The following is a 15,712-nucleotide window of genomic DNA, read 5'->3' on the forward strand; positions in this document are numbered from 1 at the left end:
GTAACATATTTACACCTAGAGGGGCAGCGGATCACCCATTAGAAGAGTGAGATCTGTACTGATACACTGGATCCCTCACACCATGTACATAGAGATATTTGGGTTTTATACAGTTAGGTTTGGAAATATTTGGACACTGACACAATTTTCACGATTTTGGCTCTGTATGCCACAATGGACTTGAAATTAGGGCTGCAACAACTAATCGATAAAATCGATGATAATCGATAATGAAATTCGTTGGCAACGAATTTCATTATCGATTAGTTGAATCGATTTTTATCGATTATAAAATGAGGGTTTTTTCAGAGCAAATGCTCTGAAAAATACCCCTTGTGTTATAATCCGTTAGTGTGACTCACAGGAGTCACAGCAGCAGTTGCTACTTACAGTTCCTCCCTGCAGTCACTGCCGATTGGCCTGCCCACTTCTTTTTTCCAGTCCCTCCCTGCAATCGCTGCTGGAGAAAGAAAGGGGCGGGGCCAATTGGCAGTGACTGCAGGGAGGAAGAAAGGGGCGGAGCCAAACGGCCGACTGGTACCGCCCATTTCCTTAGCATCGCCATGGCTGTGACACTCATCCAACTGTGAGTATAAAATTAATATTTGGGCTGCTGAAAGTTAGGGGAGGTGGGGGTTAATTTAGGGGCAGTTATAGTTAATGGGGTGTTTAGGGTTAACTTAGGGGCAGTGGTGATTGATGGGGTGTTTAGGGTTAATTTAGGGGCAGTTATAGTTAATAGGTTAATTTAGGGGCAGTTGTGGTTGATGGGGTCTTCAGGGTTAATTTAGGGGCAGTTGTGGTTAATGGGGTCTTCTCTTCAGGATTAATTTAATGCTGAGGACTGAGGGTTAATTTAATTAATTTAATAAGGTTAATTTAAGGTGCAGTTAGAGGTAAAGGGGGGCAAACTGAGGGGAATCTAAATCCTGGGGGCAGTGAAGATTAATCCTGTATTTATTTATAAAAGTATTGTGTCTGTGAACGAGTCTGCAAATCCTATGAGGGCACTATGGCATATCAGGGGGGTATACAGCATATAGGGTATATAAGGCATATGTGGGGAGGGCAGTGTGGCATGTCGGGGAGGGCAGTGTGGCACGCCTGGGCTCAAATATGCATAACTGGGGGGCAGGTTGGGGAAATAAAAACAAGAAAAATTTTTTATTCTGCCGTTTGTTTTTAACATCCTATGTTACTTTATTAAATAATTTAAAATAAATGAATTTTTTTTTTATCCGATTAATCGAAAAAATTATCGGCCAACTAATCGATTATGAAAATAATCGTTAGTTGCAGCCCTACTTGAAATGAACCCGAGATGCAGTTGAAGTGCAGACTTTCAGTTTTAATTCCAGAGGTTGAACAAATATATTGTATGACACGTTTAGGAATTCAATCATTTTCATACAGTCCTCTTAATTCAGGGGTTCAAATGTAATTGGACAAATTAACACAATAATAAATAAAATTTAATCGAGAATCCTTTGCAGGCAATGACTGCTTGAAGTCTGGAACACACGAACATCAAATGCTGGTTTACTCCTTTGTGATGTTTTGGCGGCCTTTACAGCAGCTGTTTTCACTTGTTGTTTGTGGGTCTTTCTGCCTTAAGTTTGGTCTTCTGTAAGTGAAATGCTCAATCGAGTTGAGATCAGGTGATTGACTCGACCATTATAGAATATTGCACTTCTTTGTCTAACTCCTGGGTTGCTTTCGCAGTATGTTTTGGGTCATCGCCAATCTGTAAAACGGAATGTCTCCCAATCAACTTGTATACTCGCTGAATTAGGCTGAATCTGAGCAGACAATACATCCCCGTACACTTTTGAATTCATCTGGATGCTTCTATCTTCTGTCACATCATCAATAAACACTAGTGACCCAGTGCCCATGGAAGCCATGCATGCCCACGCCATCATACTGCCTCCACCATGTTTTACCGATGATGTGGTATGCTTCGAACCATGAGCCGCTCCAAGCCTTCTTCATACTTTATTCTTCCTATCATTCTGGACACGTTGATTTTAGTTTCATCTGTCCAAAGAATGCTGCTCCAGAACTGGGCTATATATATGTTTTTTGACAAAGTCTAATCTGGCCTCTCTTTTCTTGAGGTTTATGAATGGGTTGCACCTTGTGGTGAACCTTCTGTGCTCTTGTTAAGTTTTCTCTTTATGGTAGACTTGGACAGAGAAATGACTACCTTCTGGAGAGTCTTCTTTACCATGGAAAAGATTCTACAATCATCCACCACTGTTGTGTTCTGTGGACGTCCGGGCGTTTTTGTGTTGCAGAGCTCACCAGTGCGTTCCTGGTTTTCTCAGAACGCACAAATGGTTGATTTGGCCGCTCCTAAGGCTCCTGCTATCTCCCTGATGGGTGTTTTCTGTTTCACGTGCATTGAGAGCTCTTTTGACCACATGTTGTAGGTTCACAGCAACAGCCCCCGAATGCAAATGCCGCACCTCGAATCAACTCCAGACCTTTTAACAAAGGAATAGCCCACACCTGTCCATTAAAACAGCTTTTGAGTCAATTGTCCAATTACTTTTGGCCCTTTGAAAAAGAGGGGGCTAGATATTAAAGAGCTGTAATTCCAAACCCCTCAAATTAAAGCTGAGAGACTGCACTTTAAGCCCATATTCATTATTTTTAATTAATTTTAATCATTTACTTTGGTAAACAGCCGAAATAACTTGTGTCAGTGTCCAAATATTTCTGGACGTAACCGTACATGATGTCAATCTAAACTGTGCAAACACTAAAGAGTGCAAGAGAAAGCTCTGCCGCAGATCACAGCGTCCCCCGGCCGGGATACCACGGAGAGACTCCCTTCTGTGTGGCTGGGAATGTTGGGAATTGTAGAGGGGGTTCCCCCCAATTCAGGACAGGATCTGCTTAATAGCAGCGGCTACGGTAAATGTCTTGCGAAGGCAATTTCTTTTAAGTCATCTCGTCTGCTACCATACACTAGCATTTAAACAAGGCACGTGGAGTCCAGCTATATAAATAGGACAAAAGGACTAAATGTGTGCTAAACACTTATAGACATACAACACAAACATTTCCATTACTAAAATGCTAAGCCACACACATTCAAGCTACATGGGCTAACATCTGTATTTAAAGAACATCAACATGTTTATAAGAAAGAAAAAAAATATATGTATATATGAAAAAAGACCACAAGGTGTCTTTTTCAAAATACTAATTTTTGCTGAAACTCTGCTTCCTCTGTCACTTGGCTCTCACACTTTACACAACGGAATTTATTCAGCCTTAACGTCGCTAGGAGGTACAAGTCAAACTGTAATTCAATAAGAGCCGACGGTCCCGAGACCAGGATTTGATTCCCTAAAATGTTAGTCTGCGTGAGAGTTAGGACGAGATAAAAGATTTCAACTCTCCAGCTTAAAGCATTAGGAAGAGTGAAAACCCTTAAGAAATCTCGCGTTACGCACGGCCAGCTGTGCACTTCTTGAAGGTGAACACGATGACCTTCGAGTGCTAATTAAGACGGTGAAACAGAATGTTTCAGATCATGAGGGCTCACATAGATAAACCCCGCCGTGGGCAGAAAAACTACATAACAGACAGAATAATGCCTGCGACAAAACCTTCCCTGATCATACTAAAATTATCACACAAGTGGAAAAGTGTGTAACAGCACAATATGTTGTGTATATACTGAAAGTGTAGTTAGGATCGCATGACGCTGAATGTAACAGGTTCCCCTATAATTCAGGTCATGGACCCCGGGATCTCTGAAAGGACCGCGGCCCCAGAACACAATCTCATAAAACCAATATTCGAATATTTAATTAAGAGTTTTACCAGATCTGATTACCGGTAATTATTCATTCTATATTTCAGTTTTGGTTTTTGAATTGCTGTAAACGCAACTGAAATTACTTCAGTCTAAAGATTGTGATTTTTTTTTGTTGTTGTTGATAAATATTTTGGAGATATTCAGCTTACAAATTGATGGCAGACAATTTGAGACTGGTGACTACATGTGAGCCAACATCTCATGAATCTCCGTTCTAGATGCTCTCACCTTTTTCTCATTATGAGCAACTTCATAGAAGAGAAAATAACTTCATGGAGTGGAAGAATCATGCAGATCAACGGGAAGTTAAGGTAATCGCTTCTATGATACACAGAAATTCCATGGGTTTATTTGGTGTAAACAACAACAAAACGTAAGACCTAAGGTAAGCTTCTTCTGCTGATCAAATGATTGCCGCTAAGCATGCGCAGTACGCAATGTATGCTGGGAAGAGGACCATTGCTGATATAGATAGATGTTTGTGTGTATATCTATAGATAGATCATTAAATATAAGACACTTTAAAATACTAGGAAAACTGAAAAAAAAATCCATATAGATGTGCAGAAAGGGTCTGTTCACTAAAGAGTTGTCAGGAGTTTTGTAGTTTGACTACACGTTATGAACGTCCAACCAAAATGAGCGTCTGCTTCAAGAAGCCCTGTATAATGCATAGTTAAATCAGTGAGATTTCTTCAGTTTTCTCACATTTTGTATTATACATTATACAGGGCCACTTTGGATCTTCTTTCTGGAGAAATTTGTCAGCTCTCCCCATTCATAATGATTAAATAAGTGAGGAGGTTGAAAGCACAACACTTCGTTTAGTGAATAAAACCCCAAGGCTGTTGAAGAACGGGGACCGTGATATCTCTTAAGATATAGAAAGAGAATTTGACGGCAGATACAAACCAGTCATCTGCCCATTTTTCTTGATGTAAACATATGGGACGAGGGTCACAAAACAATCTCTGAAACCAAAGCTTGACATTTAAAACATTTAGTTTTCACATATTTAAGGTAGGTATTCATAAAATCAGCGCCTCTTCGCCGTCAGGTGGCGACTTTCTTTTATCATGTTTTTAGTAATACAATTACGATGGTACTAATGACAGAGTCAATGCAAATGTTATCAAAATACAATACTAAAATTGGTTTATTAACCCCTTAAGGGCACAGGCTATGATACATTTAAGGATGCAAGAATTAGCTGTCATTTTTGCTGAGTCTTTGTTTAACCCCAATTAGTGTATAATATATATATATATAATCTCATTACATTTGTTTATATAGGGCCAGCAGATTCCTTGTCACTGTTATGATCAGTGGGGTAATTTAAAGTCACACACAAATACTCAGTTATAAATGTTGATAGAGATTATATATATAATTGTAAACTGTCTTAAAGGGGAATTTCCCACACACTTTTATACACTTTGTCTTATATTTATATGTAATATTTGTAACACAAGTTTCATATACAGTAACCTCATCACATTATGTCATTCGTTCCAGTCCTTTCCTACCCATGAGACCGGGGCACGGCCATGATTGTGACCCAGAGTGCAACATAATTTTGTAAGCTTCTGAGCCGAGCCTCTCCACCGAATGTATCGGTTTGTGTTAGTCTGTCAGTACTAGTCTTGTCAGACCCCTTGAATATATGCATTGTAAGAAGCACTGCGGAATTTGTTGGCGCTATATATATAAAAGATAAAAAATTATTTTTCGTGAACATACTAATTCAAATCTGATAGTTTACAGATTGCAAGACTGCCCCATAAAATTAAACGTTCTTATAAAAAGACAACCTAGATTATTTAACGTCCTTCTACCTTTTCGTTTCCCTGCCGTCTTCCTAAATTAAGTGGCAATGATAAAATGCACTTTTGCTTAGGATTTCTCCTTCGGGACAGGCGCTCCAGTAGGATATCAACACAATGGAGGGAGTTCCGAGGAGGCCTGCAAATAAGTGCTAAGCGGGACAACCATTATCAGGAAAGACTAAAGGACCTCAATATGGACGGGTTGGGGGAGGATGTAACGGAAACATTTAATTACTTATGGGGCTTTAATAAAGCACAGGAGGGAAGTGTATTTAAAAAGTAAGATAAACGTTACATCAAGAGGGCATAGCCTAAAACCAGAGTGCCAGAGGCTTCGGTGTAGTGATGCAGAAGTGATGGAGGCCAATATTGTGAGGGAATAAAGATGTACGGGACAGACAAAGCTATTCTCACTGCGGGGCAAAACCAGACCAAAGGCTGATAGAGGATCGAGTCCCTTACATCAGATTAGACTGAATGGTTCTTTTATCTGCAGCATGACCCGGGTACGGTAATATCCACATACAGTTTTTTGTTTTGGTAGATATTAAAGTGCCAGGTCCCTTTTTTTCATGTTTTTTTTTTTTTTAAACAAAAAATTGAACACTACTTTACAAAAAAATAGAAAAGAAAGATAATCAGTGCAACATGCCTAGGTATTCCCGTGGGGTTTCTGTGGACCCGTTGAATCTCTCTCGCAACTAAAAAAAGTATCCCCCTGGTGACATCATGACATGAAAATGAAAATGTTATGGCTGCCCAATCCCGGTTTAGAGGGAGGAAAAAATACCCGCCAAACAGCACAGGGTGCGATAACAAGTCCTGCTTTCTTAATGGACATTCTCTCAGGGTGTACCATCATGTCCTTGTGTGCAATCATCATCAATCAGTGTGCATACCTGCAGACCAAAAACACATCTAACCGGCATCCCACGCAACTTACCGGCAATATCCTCAAACTGTCTTTAAGGGAGCAAAGCATTGCCATTTAAAGCTATTATTACTCCTGCAGATATCGGCTCGGAATCCCTGCTGGATATATTCTAGCTCAAGTCTACTTGCATTGATCTGAGCGCCGATATTTCCTACCTTTCACTTACTTGCTTCCCTGCAGGCGTTTATAGAGTAGCAGTTCTCATAACCGTATTTACCATTTCTTTTTATGGCTTACTTAGACTAACACCAAATTTAAAACCACAATATTACAGGACAAGGAAAAAAATAAATAGTGGAGAATAGAAAAAAATCCCAACTCTCTTATTCTTTTATCATCCGTGTCTATTATAACTACATAGAGTTTAGGATCTGCTTCCCTGCTCTGAATTTGCTTAAGAACAGTAAGTAAAGATGGCTGCTACCGTAGTGTGTGCATAAGAGTATATTTTACACACACACTATCTTTCCATCCATTACATGGGATTATGTAGGATTTAGGGAAAGTGAGATCTGCTTTAAGAAAACCAGTACGGTATTGTAGTAATAAATGTAAATGATCCGATTTTATAAGTTTGAGTATCTATGAGCTTCCACAGCACAAGGATTGCATAAAGTTCTATGGGATGAATGAAAGTTCTAAAAAACACGCAAGAAAAACAAGATCTACACAAAACGGATGTTTTTAAACATGCATGGCATCTCGTACCCCTTCCCAACAGTGTGAAAAGTAATGAGGGCTTCTAGTGCCACTACACCGAGAACTGCGCCCACCATGCAAACCAACAACATTTTGAATCTGAAAATAACATTGAATGTATTAGCGTGGGCCTACCACATTCAACAAGAAAACACTCTGGGGTTTATTCACTAAAGGCAGAGTTGTGGTTTCAACTCCTTGACTCATTATGAAGGCCCGACACTGGTAGATTCCTCCAACAAAAAGGCTAAGATGGCCTTGCATAAATTATAATTTAATCAGTGAGCAGTCTTTGAAGAAATCTGATTTAACTATACATTATACAGGGCCTTGAATGCAAATCAGAATCTTACTGGGGTTGGTTATTCATGATGTATAGCGAGACACAGCTCTTCTGCCAACTTCCCTTTACTTTATAGAAGTCAATTATGAAGGGTCATCACTGTCAAGTTCATCTAGATAAGGGTTGAGCTGGTCCTGTATAATGAATAATTTAATGGGCATGGAGAAGAAAGAAACCTATAGAAAAATATACATTATACAGAGTCAGCCAAGCTCTTCCTGCAAGCATAAGCTCAAAGGCACTGGACCTTCCTAATGCATGAGGGCATAACATCACAGCTCTGCGTTTAGTGAACAAACCCAAATGATTCTGTGAGAACCATCCGTCCCGTATAGTCTTCTGTCCCCAGGAGTCCAGGTCTCCGCAGATCCACGTACTGTACAATGCTACTGATAACAGGCATAAGAGCAAACAAATAGCTTTGTGCCAAAACATACAGTTCCCCGGGCAAATACACAAGACTACCGTAAGCATCCACAACACCAATTTACACCCTGGGCCCTCATCTATGATTATTATTAATATAGGCTTCCTCTAATTATAATACAGCACAGAACCACACAGTCCAATTGATAAAATGATCATTATTGAGATAGAAACAAAAAGACTACCATAAAAAAAACGGTGGAAAAACCAACGAGAGCAGCCGGTAACTTGGATCCACATTATACATTAATACCCATTTAATATTAATATCCATTTACACGGAGAACGGGTCCTTTAGTAGCCAGTTGCATAAACTTTAATCGGCTTAAGAAAACCTGTATCATTTAAACTCTGAAACATTACACTCCTTTGTAGAACCGTGGGAAGTCGCCATAGAGTACAAACATACTAACTTGTAGGGGAGATCAACACCCCAGAATATCTGTCTATGGAACACGTTAACCGGTGCTACCCCCACCGTGTGGATGTACAAAGCCAATGTTTCAATATGTTAATCAGTTTACTCATTGCTTGTGCCGTAACAAATACTTAACATGAAACACGTTTAGATTTTTTGTGTGTGTGAAACTTTTTGGTTTTGGATAAAATAGACAATTGTGTTTTAACATATTTAACATATCAGCTAACCCCGCCCACCCTCTTCCCTTATGAAGAGAGAAACCACAACCCCAAAGGGAAGATTTACACGCCGATTCTAGTGTAGGTCAATATTCTTCACGTTGGGTGAGTTCCCTGATAGGTACTTGCGATTTAATTCCATTCATATATCTCCATATAAAAATCTCACACCCAAATCTGTAGGCTAGGATTCTGTACCGTTTGGAGGATGCTTCTTTCAGCTCGCATAACACTTACCTATTCCAGCGCAATACGGAATCCTTTGTGTTGATTTTACATTGACGTGGACATGGCTTTACTTCTCCCCTTTTCCATTCATGAGGCATTGTGGGGGTTTGATCTGGGTTTTTGGGACCCCACAAATAATTTAACAGCAGACATTTTTTCCGTGATGTTTACCTATTCCTACTCTGGATTGCCCAGTTACCTCCTTGTTAACAATCCCCTTATTCAATTTCAGAATCATGATAATTCAAGTTAGCTGCAACATCTCCATTATCAAACAATATTTGAAAATGTAAACTTGTGTGAATGAGCTATGCATATCACTGGAGGTGATGACTCCTGAAAACGTGATCATTTCGCTACAATCGTTGAGATTGGATATAAGTTGCAGTTTCATCTGACCTCTGACCTCACTTTGCATTATTAAGGTCCAAACCCATCGAGTGTCTACTCCAAGAAAAGCTTGGATGTCCTGATATAAAGCATACTTAAGTCCCTAAGATCTCAAATATCACCTGAATCATGAAACAATGCATTATGCTCAATGGTTCCTGCAGAGAAATTTGTCAGAGATGGACCTTATTACCTCATAGTGAGCTCATGTTCAAACATAGCTCTCTGCATGCCAACTCCTACTTGGCTTTCCTTACCAGCTGAAATGTTTAATTATTTTCTTATCCAGGTTGGCAAGCAAGCATTTAAAGGAAAGGAGCAAATCTAAAGCCATTAACTGCTATGTTTGACATGAAATAGGGCTGTCCAAGGACTATGTGTCACGTGTTCCAGTTACTGAATGTCAAGAACATTCTGGAGAAGTTTACATGCCAAGTTACAGATGTTGACATCTTTTTATTCACAATTTCTATTAAAAAAAAAAACTTATTTTGGGAGTACTGTAGCCTATATATAACATGTATGTGACTAACAAACCATTTAAATGCATGTAAAGGCCATCAAACCTTTACTAAAAACACAGTAATTGATTGGGAAACCACATTTTACCCAAACGTCAAGAGTCGATATTTGTGAGCAACAATTAAATATGACACAGAACGGGTTAGGGAAAACCGTATCACATGTTCTAAATGCAAGTTTAAATGTAGTACAGAAGCAAATTGAAGCTACATAAACGCATAGCAAAAGTATCGGCCCATATGGTCTGCCCTAAACATCTGCAGGTTAATATGTATCAGGGGAAATGCCAAAGAAAATGCATGGTGAATATGAAAACCTATCAACGTATCATTTGTTTCATTTATCGTCTTAGGACTCAACTCCAGGCCCTGAAGGCTGCGGACAGGAACGTAAATTAAAAATGAACCCGTTTTCGTTCACCAACGCCGGATTCTGTCTGTTTTGGGCCCTCTGGGCCTGGAATTAAAAATATTGCTCTAAGAAAAGTGTAGTGTGAACACAGTCAGGAAAGTATTTCACCTGCACAAAGGGCGTCGATGAAAACCAGCAACATTATTAACTAAAACCCAAGCTGTCTTATGATATACTTTAGTGTGAAAAGATTAAATGGACATTATGTAAACTTACAAGACACTGGTTCTGTGGTCTCAGTTATTTGTAATTAAACCCTGCCGTGTGTGCGACTGTTTTAGCTCAGTAATATGTAATGTAGGCTAACTGGTTACAGATAGTCCTAAACGGTAGGACTGGCTCTATTTGACCAGTTTGGTACATGTAATGTTCAGATCCATTGTAACAAAAATAAAAGATTACCATTACTAAAGACCACTCCATTCCTCCATTGTTGATCTTCCTCTGGTATGTTTAGAACATTATGTTCTTCAAGTGTTAAAATGCTGATTTCTTCTTGACAGACCGTATCCATAAACCAAACTGACAAACGTTGCCAGCAACTATGATGGCAAATGTGATGGGAAACTAATCTTGGAAAGTCTCCAATCAGCGCAACCTAGGCCTAAAACATAGAAGGAAAAGCTATACCCACCCCCCATACGGCTGACCCTTGAAGGTGCCGTTTCACCCACTACGCTACGTAATTTGCAACCAAACGCAACATTAGAAGCGCTACTCCTCGTACGGCTTAATCCTTCCCAGAAATAATGTAAGGGGAACTTTGTATAAAAGTGACAAACACAGGTATTGAAAGGTTGCTGTGATAGACACAAAATAGCTTGTGTTTTATGTGATTAAATAAGAGCATTGTAGGGAATTACATTAAAGTTGTCTAAATTAAAGAGTTTCTTTAAAACATGCTTTAGTGGTTTACTGCATGAGATAGACCATCTCAACACTTGCACAAATCCAGACTAAAACGCGTAAATGACTAGAACATTTAGAATGTGTAGTTTGATATGCAATAAGCTATTCCATCTTACCTCATCGACAACTGATTTTTAGTGAATAAATCCCTGAAGTGGGGGCATTTCATCTTGAAAACAAAAGCACCATCGAACATGCCATTTTATGAAAATATATATATATATGGTGCGAAGCACTGTTAATAAATTTTAGACACTTTTTAGAGTGTAAGCCTGCAAGCTGATCACCTGAATTCACGTGCAGTGCTGTAAGCTACATAAAACGCATCGGCTGCAGTCCTCTTCACCGTTTAGTAAGCATTTCCCCTCCGTACACGGAGAGATAGAGGCAATTTCATATAGTTGTGTAAACAAACAAAACCAGACATTAGAGTTCTGACACACTTATAAACATAGCACAGGATAGACACACGAAAGGCACACCGATTACCCGAATAAAATCGTGCTCATCAGTAGCAGCTAAACTGCCCCAAAGCAACACATATCCCATCAACGCCCCTGAATTAGGACTGCATTGCCCCTCATCATTTTATGTTTAATGCTGATCTACATAGACCATTTGCTGTAGTATATGGGGTGTTTAATGGCACTCGTATTGTAAGCCAATTTATAAGCTTGTCAGAATTCCAATATTTTTAAGTAAATATCTGCCATGATGTCATCAATATGGTTTAATACTGCTTGTGTTACGGAACAAATGTGATGTCTGGTAAGATTAATTATAGTGTTCTAATAAGCTGCAATTGAGACATGAAAGTTAATCGTGCATTGATGAGGGTTTGTTGCTTAGACAAAATCAAGTTATTTCTGTACTAATCTTAATGAAAATCCTAACTTCAAGACCTACACATTCTTGTCTCCTCTCTTCAAATTTCCACCAGAATACATCAAAAGGATTTGTGTCATTAAATTAATGAAGGATTTTGGTAGTCTGTTCATTAAGCCCTAACCTGAGCTGAAAACCCCAGAGAAAGGGGTGAACCCCCCCCCAAAAAAAGTTTTTATTACATGACAATCATTTGTGGTTGGGGCATTTTATAGGGAAATAGTCAGAGATCCAGGGCCATTACAAGGATTGTGTAAAGCAGCAGGTTTTTGTTTAAAGTTGTTTTGCTTTCTCACTCCCCGTTAAGAGGTGACCGGGACCCGCATCCTAGCTTAATACTTTATTTATAGCAGAAAGGACACAGACACACGGTACATTATATTCCTTGTTCCATGAGAAATGCATTTGCTAAGCATGGACAATATATGTTATACCAAGCGATAGGCAGATAAAGGAAAAGGCCGACCTACAATGACCAAGACACTTTGTAATAAGCCAGGTCACAATTAAATCAAGCCCTGGTATGGGTAGCCTCTTAACTAGAGAGTTTTGATACAAACTGTGGAAATGCAGAAAAACTTGGTGGCCAACTTAGTGAAACATTTAACTTAACAAAAGCCTTTTTTCAAAAAGGTAAAAATGAAAAGACAAAATGTTGCTGGAACAAGAGCGGTAGACTGCAAAAGCCGGCTGAAAATCATACTACTTGCTGTGCCCCACACTTATTATAGAATATATGGATAAGAGCGTAAGAGAAGAATAAAATAAAGTGTAATGTTTGTGTCCGGTTCCCCGACTTGTAGTCGCTACATCACTATGTTCTTTGACTTGCGTATCTACCCTGCAGGCTCTGTTGGAATGTACAGTAGATATTACATCCCTATTACAGATAAATTGTCTCCTTTAAGAGACTGGCCCCATGTGTAGATATTACATTGCTAGTTGGCTCCTTTAAGAGACTGACCCCATGTGTAGCTCACAGCCCGTTTCCCTATAGCGAAGTTACCTGTTTAAGTGGCAATTACCTAGAGGTCCGTATTCTGATAAGGATGGTTAACTGGTATCTTCCACAACCCAGGAACACATGTACGACGATACAGTGGTACATTCATTTAAACCTTTCACAACCGCATAATAACTACACAACGGACATAGTTATAACCAGACTTTATTTAAAAGAATAAAATACATTGTGTGTCAGAGGAGCATTACAGAACTATGCTCTAGAAAAAGGGCTGAAATATAAAAGGCAGCTGGAGCACGCTGGTGATGCACTTACATGGACGAGTATCTTAAACTACGAAGAGCTAATCACAAAAGGGATTATCCAAGCTTCAGACGGCCATTAACGATCACATCTAAAGCAGTTTTAAAAATACATATAGTATGCATACTATAAATACACCTATTGAATAACCTGCATAACCTGAGGCACCGTAGTGGTGGTGGTGCGATCGTGGCCTCTGTTACCCAGTGGAAGAGCCATTTAATTTCAAACTAAGGGCAAAGTGTGTGGCATATTGGAATATTTCCATGATCTATTTCATGTTGTTGCATTCTTCTGGCAATCTATTCAGGCGATGGGCTAACCAGGGAGTGCATGTTTGTTTTATGTATAAGACTTAAATGGAGCTCAAGTCCTCCCCCAAAAGGGATTCACATGAATAAAAAAAAGAATGTATTATAATTTGGTTAACACATTTACTGAAGACATGCATTAGCATAAAACCAGAAGTGTATCTTATAATGTATGAACATATTGTCTAGAACCCCAGAATTAGAATGCATTACATGTTCTATGATAGAAGCAGTCCGCTCGAGTGCCCATTCTTTCCTGCTGTTATACATTAACCATTTGTCATGAATTATCTTTAAATATTATGTGATATAATACTCTAGTGTACAAGAAAATACACCGTGTATCATGTTGGCGAAGCTACTTGTGAACCATAGGTCACAGCTGATTAAGGTTAACGGCTGCTACACATTACTGAGTAGCAGATGTTATAAAAAGTCTTTTATTAAAAAAAAAAAAAAAGTCAAAAAGGAGATGTAAGGGCCAGTTGGGGATTCAATTATACAGCAAAAATATGCCAACCAAGCTTTAAGAGCTAAACTGTTGCCAAGGGGTAATGGCTGTCATTCCGAACTAAATAGATCATGTAATTAGCATCATGTCATAGATGTCTGTGTTAGCAGAACAATTTTCAAAAGCAACAAGATGACTGCTTCGTGGAACCACTATACATCTAAAGCCATTATAAAATGTATGTCCCCCAATAATACAATGGGAGATTTAAAAATGAGATTACTGGCAGATTCATCTTACTATTCATTAATATATGTAATCATTCCATAAAGATGCACCTTATTATTAGTGGAAGCCTTACGGTGTATCTGTAGTGCTGTATTAAGCAATCGCCAAAGGCGCTAGGTTATAAGTAACTAGACAACCAAATCTAATGCCACACGTCTTAAGAGTTATCACAGTAAAAACTGAACTGTGTGACATTTGTGGCTGTTGCTTAAACATAAGATGTTAAGAAAAAGTGGCATGGCAAGATGATATACATTAAGATATCAGAATGTAGTCGTCTGATCTTCGAAACACGGCAGCAGGCTCTTCTCTCGCTTCAGACACGCTTACCTTCTCAGTCGGCTGCCGCCCAGGCACTGTTTTGCCTCCAGAAACATTTAGACATTTTAGATCACTAACACTTTTGTTGGTGTTAAAAGGGGAGTTATTGCGACGTTCTGTGCTGTATCGGCTCCAGTACACGCAGCAAGTTACAAGCTTGTAACGCCATCCTCTTCGCCAGAACAACCTAAAAGGTCTCTACAAATCCCACCCTCGCCGTCAGCTTGCAGCCGTGCTTTGCAATAGGATTATAAAATGATCCAGGAAGGATTGTGTATTTTTGGAAGCAGCGAGACCCCCAAAACACGGTCCTTAGCGGAGGAATAAACAGATCGGCTTTGTATCTTACACTCCACATTCACTAGTGCTAACCCGACAATGTCATTAGTTACTTGGGTTATGCAATGGCTTAATACATCTAAAATAAACTGAGTGGTAAAATCCAAATGACTCGTACAATTAAAGAATTTTCAAAGAAAAAAAAAAAAGTTTACAAAGAATGTATCTTGCCCAATGTTGTGTATGAATGTGTGTGGCTATAAATATTGCAAACAACTCACCAATTTCAAAGTTTCAGTTATTGTATTGTCTTCAGGTAGTGTATTTAATACACAAAATGAATGGTGCCAGCTAAGAAAGGCCAACAAGACGAAGATTTAATGTGGTTAAACCACATTTCTTTGTAAGTTATAGATGAAGTGATTGAATCCCTAATGCATGAAACAGGTGCGATATACACAAACAAAAAGCGAGAAGTATACCTCTGCTGCTAAAGTTCTGCAGGCACATTTGTGACAAGTGTAAGAAACACTGTTAATACCTCGTGTTTAGAAAAGTGCAACAAGCTTATCTGATGCGGAACATATTAACCTAGTCTGCCTCAGCATTTTCTTTTTTGCCCCAATTATTTCCCTTAAGTACTATACTACTGACAGGAGATACCACAACCCCATGTATTTGCTGCAGGGCTCAATACAACACAATCTTAAAAAGTGCGTCAATCAATTGTGGAGAAAAATGCCATTAAGTG

Source organism: Sceloporus occidentalis, unplaced genomic scaffold (genome assembly GCF_023333645.1).
Source record: "Sceloporus occidentalis isolate IW3139 unplaced genomic scaffold, rSceOcc1.0.p SCAF_219, whole genome shotgun sequence".
Lineage (NCBI taxonomy): Eukaryota > Metazoa > Chordata > Lepidosauria > Squamata > Phrynosomatidae > Sceloporus > Sceloporus occidentalis.